At 42.1% G+C, this 10,601-nt stretch overlaps 1 pseudogene; it reads left to right on the top strand.

Annotated features, from left to right (window-relative positions):
* Positions 1 to 1,032: 1,032 nt before the first annotated feature.
* On the top strand, positions 1,033 to 1,159 carry LOC115029611 (small nucleolar RNA SNORA70; annotated as a pseudogene).
* Positions 1,160 to 10,601: the final 9,442 nt, after the last annotated feature.

The raw sequence follows: 10,601 nt of genomic DNA on the forward strand, positions 1-10,601 counted from the left end.
CGTGTGAGCGTGCATGTGTATTACTTCCTTAAATGTTTTATGGTTCCCCTAAAAGCTTTCAGTTTCACAGCTTTTAGAGATTATGTCCATTTCACACCACCCAGAAAGACTATATAGTTCATGGCCATATTTAAAACAAGCCTCTGAACGTTAGCTTGAGAAAAATTAATCAGAAGCACATCTGCACACAGCTGATTGGAACGTCTACTATCGCAGAAAGTAATGTTGCTGGAAGGATGCCACAGGTGATAGTGGCCAACAAGTACGGAATATATGCTAATTATAAAACTGTTTATTAACCCACACAACTGCCTTGAATGTCATTTGCCAAGCAATGTTTGGAGAGTTGGAGAGACCTACCCAAGATAGACTTTTGACCAAGAATTCCTTCAAAATATGTATAATTTTTTTCCTGCATGCCTGTCTATGCACAAGTTGCTTGCCTGGTGCTAGAGAAGGTCGGAAGAGGGCATCAGATCCCTTGGAAATGGAGTTACAGAAGGTTTTGAGCTGCAAGAACAACTGAACCACTCCTCCTCCTCCTCCTCCTCCCCCCCTCCTCCTCCTTCTCCTCCTCCTCCTTCTCTCCCTTCTCCTCCCCCTCCTCCTCCTCTTCCTCCCCCTCCTCCTTCTCCTCCTCTTAGAGACAGGAGTAAAGTCCAAGCTAGCCTTGAACTCAGGATCTGCCTACCTCTGCCTGCTGAGTGCGAAGTCTAAAGGCAGGTACCACCACACCCATTAAGGAGGCTCTTGTTGCCCAAATTCATGACAGTTTCGCCCCCACCTTTTTTTTTTTTTAATTTAGCATTCAAAGTATTAGGATTCATTGCAGTACTTTCGTGTCACTAAACATTTCCAATTGTTCCCTTCTCTTCCTTGCTAGACTCGCTGAGTCCTTTCCCCAGATAATCCACTCTTTGCTAACACTGTGATTTGAATTGGCCTGTGTTAGTGGGAACACACTGAAGAACAGACTCAAAGGCAGAGTACACTATAAGAAGCTTTTAGTAACAACAAGAATTATAATAAGGAATGTGGACATATATTAGTCCTTTCCCTGTGGAGACATGGTGTGCGATGGTTGCAAACAGCAGCCTCCTTGGTAGTATATGGAGCCTGTTGCCTATATGGGTTGCCCTGAAGAACCTTGGAGATGATTTTCTGGCAGTTAATCAAGTCTCTGATCTCAATGCTGTTCCATTCTAGGCTCTGGACAGGTATGTGTGATGCCTTTGGGTAACCCTAGTGGCCATAATTCACATTGGCCAGGTTGGTTGTTATGTCATTCTGTACCAAGCTGCAGAATATGGGACATCAAGCCTCATGACTGAAGCTCAAGTTCCCTGTCCATCACAAGATCCACATCCCAAAGGAGTGGGGTTGCACCACGTTGAATGCAGATGAATTTAAGAAATGGTTGATGGGGGGGGGGGCTGGTGAGATGGCTCAGTGGTTAAGAGCGCCGACTGCTCTTCCAAAGGTCCAGAGTTCAAATCCCAGCAACCACATAGTGGCTCACAACCATCCATTATGAAATCTGATGCCCTATTCTGGAGTGTCTGAAGACAGCTACAGTGTACTTACATATAATAAATAAATTAATTAAAAAAAAAAAAAGAAATAGTTGATGGGAAGCGGCTCATTCCTGATGGCCGTGGTACGTAATATACATATGGTTTCCTGAACAAGTGGGGAGCCCTGCATTCCTGGGGACCTCCACTGTGCTCTCTTGTATCCTACCAAATCATGTCCAATAATAAATCTTACATCCAGTCTGTGGGAAAAGATTATACATACATATATATATATATATATACATCCAAAATTAAAATGGTAGTAGGGAATAATGAAGGGAAAGATTTCTTTACCAAGAAAAAAAAATGCTAGACAATGAATGGGAAAGAATCTCCATTCTGCAGCTATCAGTTTCATAACTGCTTCAGGCAAAGGTAAGTGTTACAGAATGCTAAAGTAAGGAAAGCTGCTATGAGTTTTAGCACAAACCTTTAATCCCAGCACTCGGGAGAGAGTCGCGGGAGGATCTCTGAGAGCTTGAGGCCAACCTGCAACCTGCTCTACACAAGTCTGGGACCTGTCCGTTACATAGTGAGACTCTGTCTCAAAAACAACTAAGCAAAGTTTGCTTGGAGCCATTCCTATAACCTGCGTGCAGGTCCATAGAGAGCAGAGGTCAACTTCAGGGTGTGTTTTGGGCATTGTCCAGCTTGTTTCTTGAAGCAGGATTTCTCACTGGCCTGGAACTCACCAAGTAAGCCAGGTTGTCTTGCTATCTAGTCTACGGAAGCCAACTCTCTCCCTCTCGGTGCTACAATAGCAAAGGTGTGTGCTTCCACGCCTACCTTTCCTACATAAGTTCTTGAGCCCAAAGTCAGCTGCTGATGGTTTTATGGCAAGCACATCACTGACTGCTCTATTTCTCTAGCCCTGAAAGTCACCTAATCTTAAGTATCGTTTAACTAACCACAGAGCAACCCGTGTCCCTTTTCTATGGGGCAAATGTGTGCTATCCCCAAAGCCTTTGATTTTGTTTTTCAAAAAATGTGTACCTTGAATCTCAGCATTTGATTTTATTTTTCAAATTATTACACATTCATTGAATGAAAACTTTAAAATAAAACCATTAGAAGCACATAGTGAATCACTTTCATCCCAGCTCTTTATACACACACATGTACACACGCACACACATGCACACATGCATACACACACATATACCACACAAAAACACACATGCATACACGAATGTACACACACATACACACACTCGCACACGCACGCTTCTTGAAGCGTCTCTAAACCAAATTATATATATATCTTTATGTTCACTCTTTTGATCCATATGCAACATACCAAATGCATGAGTCTGTGCCTGGAAAAGTTGTATGAAGTATCTTAGTGGAGTTCTGGGAGGAACAGAGCTCAGCATGAAGCTGGGGGCAGGCAGAGTTCAGCACGCTAGGATTTTAATCAGCAGAAATGCCTGTGTGCTACTTAAGGTTTCTATTACTATAATTAAACATGAGCAGAAGCTGCCGGGCGGTGGTGGTGCACGCCTTTAATCCCAGCACTTGGGAGGCAGAGGCAGGTGGATTTCTGAGTTCGAGGCCAGCCTGGTCTACAGAGTGAGTTCCAGGACGGCCAGGGCTACAATGAGCAGAAGCAACTTTGGGAGGAAGATTCCATCTTACCACTCTCTGGTCACGCTCCACTGCTAGAGGAAGACAAGGCAGGAATGTAAAAGCAATTACTGAAGCAGAAGCCATGAAGGAGTGGTGCTTACTGGCTTGCTTGCCCTGGATTGCTCAGTTTGTTTTCTTATATCCATTACCCAAAGGTGGCACCACTGGAAACTGGCTGAACTCTCATACACCCATTCAATGTTTTACTGGAAGCTGCTCCTGAGAAATGGGATTGTAGCCTCAATGTATACATGGTAATGGGTTTTAGAACTCATTAGACGGCCAAGGATCAACCATAGTACTTATAATTGCAGCTCTATGAAGCACATGAAATAAGCTGAATTTTACAAATCAAGTAATTTAAGGAGCAGGTGATATGGATTTTACATGTCCCTCATAAACACACACACACACAGACTTTCTTTTCTTTCTTTTTGCATCAAGGCTCTATTTCAATGGTTCATACTGCTGTGAAATAACAAAGAATAAAAAGCAGGTAAAAAAAAGTATATATTTCCCTCTCTGCTGATCCAGGAAATTAATCAGTATGGTTCCTCTACTTTCATTCTTTATCAAGTTCTTTGTGATCTGACTTCCCGGGAACCTCCCTGTGTGTGTCAGACGCCTCTGGAAATACAAAAGGCAGTTGAATGGAAAGATGTTCAAAAGCCAATGGATGTAGCCAAGTAGGAGAAGACTTGCCTAGCACGCTCATGGCTCGGGGTTTGATCCTAGCACTGCAAAAAGATTTTTAGAAATAATAATAGAACAAAGATGTACAATGCAACTGACTCCTTCAATCCCTCCATCTACAGCAGCTCATTCTTCCCTAACCCATTAGAAAATCTTGCCAGTTCTTTCTTAATATTAGAGAGGAAACCAAGGGTATAAGCCATCAAGGTATAGTATTGCTTGTTGATAATGTTTTTCTGTTTTGTTTTACAAAAGGATAGAATTCATACATACATACATATGCATGTGTGTTGTTAAGACTTTTCTAGTCTTCAGTCTTTTTTCTACAACATAATATTTTTATTAATTATTTCATATAATGCATCTTGGTCACATTGCTTTCTATTCCCCCCCCCAGGTTCCTCCAAGTCTTGTGCCTCCCCCAAGATAACAACAACAACAACAAACCCACCAAGACCAATTTGTATTTCCCATTTACTTTTTGGAGCATGTCCAAACCCCCCAATGACCAGTCCATTCAAGAAAACTGAGTCCTTCTTCACCATACCACCACCACCAGCTCCACCACCACCACCACCCCTGTCAGAAGCTATCAACTGTGAAGACTGTGAAGAGCTACCCAGTGGGAAATGTGGGGGTTGTCACAGAAGCCTTCAGTGTTTCTCATTCTCAGTTATGAGTCTGCAGTCACCGATGCCTCTGCTAAAGAAACCTCCTTGCCAAAACAGCGGACCGCAGCATGGATCATGGACTTCTTCAAGGTCACATCACCTTCATCCTTAAACGCAAACAATGCTTATTTAAACTGCTGATGAGTCAATACGTACTGAAAATTACAAATAAAATCACGAATTGAAGAGGTGGTGCAGATCATGTATCTCACCCCTCCCCCTCAGTTACTGCCCAGTGGGGAAAAAAAATGAATCATGAAGGGACTGGTATTTGACTCAAGGTCATCCAGAATGCTAGTGTGGCATCTGGGTTTCTTGGAAACACTAGGGCATGCCAAAAATGTCAGGATTCCTGAAGCATGTGGCATGTGGTCCTTAAATCATTCAGAATTATCCCAGCCTGTGACAGCCACAAAGGCAAAAAATGCTTCACTTTATAGTTTGAGGGGTGGGGGGGTACATCACAAGAATTCCCTCCCACTCCCATTTGTTTAAAATTTCAAAGATGTAGAAATTTGCCAAACATATGTTCATAGGAATTTTCTTTGAAGGAAAAAGACAAATATGTTTCCTGGAGATGGGAACCCTGATCCTACTTCAGCCTGAGAAAGCCTATCCTACCAATCAGAATACAGCTTATGTAGAGTCTTAGGATGGAAATGCATGGGTCCTGAAGAATAGAATGAGAGAGGCCCTTGGTCCTGTGAAGGCTGGATACCCTAGGGTAGGGGAATGCTAGGGCAGTGAGGCAGGAGTGCATGGGTGGGTGGGGGAGCACCCTCCTAGAAGCAGTGGGGAGGGGAGGGGGAGGAGGGAGGGGGTAGCCTAGGAGAAAACAGGAAAGAGGATAACATTGGGTAGCATTGGAAATGTAAATAAATAAACTATCCAATAAAGAAAGAAAGAAAGCCCCTTTCTGTGTCAAAGAACTGAATCACATTCTCTAACTATTCCCTTTTCTTAGTCATAATTTCCCTTACTATTCATATTGTTTTAAATTCTTGACCCATCTTTCCTTATTCTAGTCCCTTAACTACAATTTGTGTTCTCTCCGCTCTCTGCCAACCATGAATTTTTATGGAAGGATACTAGGGTAAACAGAGAGACTACAAAAGTATCTACAAAATAAGCCACTTTGCCCAAAGACTGAAAATCCCTCCCCAGCCCAACTTCATATAAGTTGTAGAGCATTTGTAAGAAAAGCCCACAAACTCCAAGTGTGTAAGTTAGTCACTGTGGGAATGATTCACAAAGGGTAAAGATTCCTGGGTGAGGGCCCGAGAGCTTCTAACCGTTTCCTGTTGTTTAGTCTACCTCTAACTCTGGAAATGCTCTTTAAAAACAAAACAAAACAAAAAACTTGATGAGAAATAGTCTTCCCCCGAGATAAACTCCCTAATTTGTTATCTGATGCCAAGACTTAAACACATATACATATAAGCATTACTTATATAATTCAGCAGGCTTTTGTTTATATTGTTTCTGTGTATGTGTGTGTATTTGTTTATATTGGTGTGTGTATGTGTTTATATGTGTGTGTGTGCACATGCACGAAATAATAAGAAAATGTGAAAGAAAGGAAAAAGAACTATGTATTTGAAAGCAAAAAATGGTGGGACATGGCTGCAAGTGGGAAGGTAAAAACAATGTAAATTTGTTTAGATTTTAAATATTGCAAAATAAAACCATCTCTCTTTCCACTGTTGTCTATGAACTCCTGGCCCAATTCTTCGTACTGGGACACAAAAGACTAGAAATTCCAATAGGTTCCCTCACGACAGAGTCATGATCACCCAAAAGCCACTCAAAAATCATAGACTCATAAAATGTAGTGTAGAAAAGTATGAAAAAGTTAGGCCACATCACAGCTCTCTAAGTCTTTAGGCCTGCAATAAAATAGTGTATTTATTAAATCATATCCACCCTCTAAGTGCGTGTATGTGTGTGTTGAGTGTATGTGTCTGTTCCCACAGTATATTTGAGATTGAGAGTTTTGCTGCAGTAAGCATCTGTTTATTTTTTCTGAAAACATATGTGGAAGTGCTTGCTCACTAGTATTTGAACTTATCATTTTGATAGCACTGCCATGGTGACTATTAAAGCTACTACTAACCTGCTGGGGACAGCATACAATGACAGGGCCCGAGGGAGACATCTCAGTAGCCCCTGACAGCTATTTGTAAAAGGAAAGTTGTTTCCATTTCTCTTAACCTTAGCCCTGGACAATGGCTGTATAGATTTCATTTGTGCGTGACTGCTTTCCAGTTGTCCTTGGTGTACATAATTATTCTATTCTATCTGACTTTCTTACTTCTTTCTCCTTCTGCTCTGGTGAATTCTGTGAAACTAGATGTTCCTTGATGTAATGATTCTTAAACAATTAAAAATTGAGGCATGGGGCACATCACAGCACAGTCCTCATGACTCAGGTGCATGCTGTGTGTTCTATTTGGAAACAATGTAATAACCGCACAATGGTAGTTCCAGATTAATGCTTGATTTGCAAAAAAAAGTTTGAAGAAATTATTAGAAAATTAAATAGAGCCAACATTGGGACACCAAGAAAGAAAAAAAAAACGATTGAGGTTATGAAATACATTTCACATAACATTTGAGAGTGATTCCTGGATAAGCAAGTATAGAATATATAAAATCTTATATTAGTAAAACTAAGTTAAAACACTGGGACCCTTAGGAGAGTCATTGTGTGCAATGTGCAGAAGCAGAAAGCTAGCGGAACTATTGAGTTAAGGGTTTGTTTGACCCTTTCTGGCCACTGCCTGGCAGCTTTGCCTGTGTCATTTATATTAGAGCTTCACAAGAAAATGCAGGTAGCAAGCCGGGCGTGGTGGTGCACTCCTTTAATCCCAGCACCTGGGAGGCAGAGGCAGACGGTTTCTGAGTTCAAGGCCAGCCTGGTCTACAAAGTGAGTTCCAGGACAGCCAGGGCTATACAGAGAAACCCTGTCTCAAAAAACCAAAAGAGAAAAAGAAAAAGAAAATACAAGTAGCTGGCCTGGGAGCTCTGAGCTCTGAAGTATAGTAAGTTAAAGTTTAAATAATGATAAGTTAGCAATTATTATTGACTGTAGGCCTGGAAATATGGAAGCTTGAAACTTTGGGGGGGAATTGTAATTCTTGATTCTTTGTGGGACTTGGTTATTCTTTTGAATTTGATTTGGCAATGATTGTACAATGTCTTTTTTACCTGCTTTTAGAGTATCAATAACAGACTGGGGCAAGAGAAAGGCAAGAGAGCATGTAGGGGCTGGAGAGATGGCTCAGCGGTTAAGAGCACTGACTGCTCTTCCAAAGGTCCTGAGTTCAATTCCCAGCAACCACATGGTGGCTCACAACAATCATCTGTAATGGGATTTGATGCCCTCTTCTGGTGTGTCTGAAGACAGCTATGATGTACTCATACATATAAATAATATTTAAAAAAATATTTTTTAAAAAAGAGAGAGAGCAAAAAAAGAGAGCATGTAAAGAGCAAGTGAGGAGTATGTGAGGTGAATGTGGAGAGCGAATGAAGAGTGATAGAGAGAGAGAGCATGAGAAAAGCATGTGAAGAGTGAGTGGAGAGAGAATGTGAGGCGTGCATGGAGAGTGCATTTGTGAGTGAAGGGCAAGTGCATATGGTGTGTGTGTGTGTGTGTGTGTGTGTGAGAGAGAGAGAGAGAGAGGGAGAGAGAGAGGTGTGTGAAGAGTGTGTGTGAGTTAAAAAGGAATGCACAGAGGTGTATATGAGTGTGAGAGTTCAAGAAAAGAGCACAGGAGAAAAGCAGAGTACACAGGAGAATGCAGAGTGTGCAGCTTCAAGTTGCGAGCGAATGAGCAAGTGAGAGAGCAGAGAATGAGAGAGAAGAGAGAGAAACATTAAGCCTTGTACCCCAAAAAGTAGTCTGTGTCTATTTATTATGTGCCTTCCAGATATCCCTGCTTCCAGTTGAGAACTCCGGTCCTGAGTCGAGGCTGGACCATGACACTAAGCATACAGTTTGGATAGTTGTGGATACTATTCTTGGGAGAAGAGCTACACTCGCTTCATCTTTGATTTGAGGCTGAGGTCCAGGACCACATTTTTCCAGTCTCCCACCTGCCTCGCTTCATATGAGATAGTTTTTAAACCCAGGATGCCGCTAACCCACGAGGCTCATCATAAAATCTACAAACTTAGCCACAGTCTCTGGTTCTAAGGTTTCTGTGCTATCTCTAAACTCTCCTGTTACATTTTTCACCACACAATTACATACTTTGACTTAGAATAAATACACCCAGTTGGACTTGCTTAGTGCTTTTGTCTAAAGTCTTTCTCCCTTAAGCTTGTTTCTAGACTTTCTCTCATTGTTTCACTTAGCACAATAATAGCTCTCCTATGAAAACCCAAATCTTAAAGATGAAACACTCAAAAAGTATGAAACCCAAACCAGGTGTGGTGATGCATACCTTTAGTCCCAGCATTCAGGAGGCAGAGGCAGGCAGATCTCTGTGAGCTGGAGGCCAGCCTGCTCTGTAGAATGAGTTTCATGACAGCTAGGGCTGTTACTCAGAGAAACTCTGTCTCAAAAAAACAAGGAGGAGGAGGAGGAGGAAGAGGAGGAAAGGGAAGGTGGAAGAAGAGTAGGAAGTAGAGAAGAAAGAAAGAATGAAAGAAAGAAAGAGAGAGAGAGAGAGGGAGAGAGAGAGAGGAAGGAAGGAAGGAAGGAAGGAAGGAAGGAAGGAAGGAAGGAAGGAAGGAGAGAAAGAGAGAAAGAAAGAAAGAAAGAAAGAAAGAAAGAAAGAAAGAAAGAAAGAAAGAAAGAAAGAAAGAAAGAAAGAAAGGAAGGAAGGAAGGAAGGAAGGAAGGAAGGAAGGAGAGAAAGAAAGAAAGGAAGGAAGGAAGGAAGGAAGGAAGAAAGAAAGAAAGAAAGAAAGAAAGAAAGAAAGAAGCCCATACTTTCCAGTCTCACTTCATTCTATTGCTTATGTAACCCTCATTCCAAATTTTTGGATTAAACCACTGTACCATACATTATTTACATTATTCAAGTAAGTCTCCAGGAAGTGTAAAGACGAGGAATTTGTAAGGACATGGAGAATAAAGACTCAGTAACCCTCAGAACAATTGTCTCTGTGACAACTGTGGGAGTATTTTGATAAGTGCTGGCAACCGGGCATGGCATGTGATGGGGGGGGGGGGGGGGAGGGAGGAAACCTTGGCATTCAAACAAGCAAATAGTTTGGCCACCGTTTCTTAACTTTCTGCCGTGTTTGCAAATGCCAGTAACAATTTCTCAGACTGTGGAGTTGCTACACGTGACAGATTCAAGAATGCTCTACCCAATTCTCACCAAATAATTCATCCTTCCAAATTAACAATTACATGAGCCCTTTGAACAATCAGAACTGCTAAAGCTAAAGCCGTGCTGGAGCTTTCTATATTTAACTTGTGCATATTGATGCTCTGTTATAGAATCTGAAGCGAGTCAGACATCCAAATGAAATCTTATGTAAACAGTGTTGTGTGTGATTTGGGCAGGGGGGTGTGGGGGTGGGGTGAGATGTACACATGCATGGGTGTTCCTGGGTTCTAACAGAAGTGATGGAAGAGTCAGGTGGCTTCTTCTATCTCTCTCAACCTTCTGACGAGGTCCTTCACCAAACCTGAAGCTTGCCACGTAGGCTAGGCTGAGCTCCCAAGGGCCAGCCTGTCTCTTTTCCAAAACACTGGGGTTACAGGCACCCATGGCCATGCCCAGCTATTTACCTACGTGCTGGAGATTTGAATTCCAGTCCTCTTGCTTTCAAAACATGGGCTCTTACCTACAAAGCCATCTCTTCATCCCGAATTCAATCTCTTCTTTACATATATGTATTTAGTAAACACGTTGCATGCCATGGCATGCATGTGGAAGCCAGAAGGCAGCTAGCTAGCAGGAAATGGTACTTTCCTTCATACCCAAGAGGCTCTGTGAACTAAACTCAGGCTTTGTGGCAAGTGTCCTTACCCACTGATCCATCTTTCTGTCCCCTAGTTCAGTCTTCACAGGTTTCT

The sequence above is a fragment of the Mus caroli genome, unplaced genomic scaffold (genome assembly GCF_978045245.1).
Source record: "Mus caroli unplaced genomic scaffold, Mus_caroli_1 scaffold_17, whole genome shotgun sequence".
NCBI lineage: Eukaryota > Metazoa > Chordata > Mammalia > Rodentia > Muridae > Mus > Mus caroli.